The following is a 2,748-nucleotide window of genomic DNA, read 5'->3' on the forward strand; positions in this document are numbered from 1 at the left end:
ATGTACTGCCACGTAGCTACCGTTGTAGCGTCTTTGTAGCTCGAAATTACGCGCTGCGGCGTACCAAGGTTTCGTGAAACCCTCTGTATGTCGCGCGCGTTCCCGTATTAACTACGGCCGCACGTCATGAATATCGATGCAAAATACGTTCGCCCCGTTGCATTGTCGATCCCGACGAACCCCCCTGTGCACCCGTCGATCTCTCCTATCGATGGCTCGACCTCACGAGGACTCCGCTATTCGTGGCCCCGCGGCAAAATTTGCGAACAAAGCCGACGTTTACTCGATATCTCGCCCTGCGCAAAATGGTCGGAATATACAAGAGAAAATGTATAATATATAATTATAACGTACGTCAACGTAACGCGGTCTACAGATATGTAGGTATAGAAGAAATAAAGGGTACAAATCGATAGCTTTTATCCTCGTTTTGTCGAATAAATTTCGGAGTTGCATTCTTTCCGCGAGAAAAATGCACAAAGTTTCAAATTTTTTAATTTAATCGCGAATAAAATTATTTAAAAAATAATCGTACTTTAGGCAAGAGAATCGTTTTTTTGAATGACAAGAAATTATCTATGGCAGTACAAAATTTTTTAAATAATTATCTCTTTAGAAGTTAAATATTTTTCATGTTCTGTGTGGATGTTTTGTAAAAAAATGTCCATATTAAGAAAGTTTCAATTCATGCGTCCTCCTTGCGTAATTATAATCCAGTGATCTCTTTACCACAATTACACTCTAAATTTTTGGGAGTGAAATTTCACCCGAGTGGTAGTTGCGCCAGTTTGGCAAGAGTGAAATTTTTATTCTTAGAAAGTAAAGATTCATTTTAAGCGAGAGACACAATTTTCAATCTTTGCGGAAAGTGAATAATTTCACTCTCCGAAAGTAGAGACTAAAGATAAATGTTAAATTTAACCCGAATCTGGCAGAAAAAAGCGTCTCTTTACGTCGCGAAGCGAGATGTTAATCGTTAAAAGTTGACCTTTTAGGAAATTCACTCCTTGCATGGAAAAGTGAAGTGAAATTCATTCTTATCGGACCGGCGCAACTATCACTTTTCTAAGAGTGAAATTTCACTCCCAAAAATTTAGAGTGACAATTCGCAAAGGATGACTCGTCATCAAACATAATAGCTCGTCATTACCTTCGATCTTCGAACGTTACGTAATAAGTTGTAACGCGTCTGCAATAATACGCATTACGTCACGAAGGCGGCACAGCTAACAATCTCCTCGATCTTTGATTGAAGTGATACCTGCTGGATTGTTGATTACTATACTCGGTCGATTAGCCGCGAAATTCGCGGAATTTTTATGGCTGCGATGTCCAGCGGCGACGGTGAACAAAGGGCGATTATAACGCGGAAACCCTTCCATGCTATATAAAATTCCGATGTAACTCGAAACATAGCGCGAATATATCGATGCTGTGAGGTAAGGCGTGCATTTCGATCAGCCATTGCAGAGAACGCGGTTTATGGGTTTCGAGGAATGCGAGCGGTTCATAGAGGCAGAGAGATAGAAATAGAAAGAGAGAGAGAGAGAGAGTGATTATATAGAAAGCAATTAGAGACACACGGCGTGCTCAACCCTTAAAAATGCACCCTTTGCTTGATACGATCTGGAAAGAGGAAAAGCAGAAATATTTCGTGTTTTGTAATATATTATATTTCTCACAAGCGACTCTGAATTATGTAGAAAGAGCATATCTCTGCTGAATTTATAAATCTGTGTCAGATATAAAATTCCAGAATGATAACTTTCGATAATGTTCTTAAAAGAATATCGTGTAATTCAATTAAAAATCATTATCAAGCGATATAAATATCTAAAAAGATAATCTCCTCGATAATAATCCACGCGATAACAACTCTTGAGTAGCAATTTCCAATAATTCCGAACTATAAATTCAATGATATAAGTTGTCGAAAGATAATTATCAATGATTTCATCGATAATGATGATAATTACAGGTTCTCGGAATCTTTCTATACGTCTTCCGATTCCTAATAAGAATAATATCTAAGATCGTTAATCCCCTCCCCATTTGATTGAAATTATTTCACCGAGCTTTAGTAATTATTTATCTAAGTTTCATTATTATTAAAACCAATTAGTATACCATAAAAAAAATCTGGTAATAATTTTCAAATGTTAAGTGAAATAATTTTAATTAAATGTTCGTTTAATATAATCAAAAATAATTTTATTTTTCTAAATATTTAGTAAGAATTACGGAACATAACGTAACCAATTATTTATTAATAATATTAAATATTTAGAAAAGTAAAATTACCGGACTCGTTTTTTCAGCGTGTTTATAGAGACACCTGAAATTCAAACGACCGAGAGTTCAGAGATCTTCGGACCTGAGCGTTATCAATTTTCATCAAGAACGTGCGTCGCTCGCATAAGTCGTTACAATCCTCTAAGACGATCCCACTGGCACGAAGCCACCCTTCTTCCTATGGAGGGGAAGGTTGATCCAATTATCCTTTATCTTCCGCAAGGTTTATGATGCAACTTTATGCGACATAAATAGAAAAAACAATTGCAGCTCATCAGCAAAATCACGCATAAACAGACGTCTCGGCGAACTACCCCCAAACTATCCCTCCAACGTCACGATCATCTCCCCTTTTTCCAACCCGCTTCTTGCGCCGTTCTCTCTGTCATGTTCACTTAAAACGTTTGTCCCCTTTTTCCCAACGTCTCTGTGTCTCTCTCGCGGGAAATACGAGTG

Source organism: Cyphomyrmex costatus, unplaced genomic scaffold (genome assembly GCF_001594065.2).
Source record: "Cyphomyrmex costatus isolate MS0001 unplaced genomic scaffold, Ccosl1.0 scaffold160, whole genome shotgun sequence".
Classification (NCBI taxonomy): domain Eukaryota; kingdom Metazoa; phylum Arthropoda; class Insecta; order Hymenoptera; family Formicidae; genus Cyphomyrmex; species Cyphomyrmex costatus.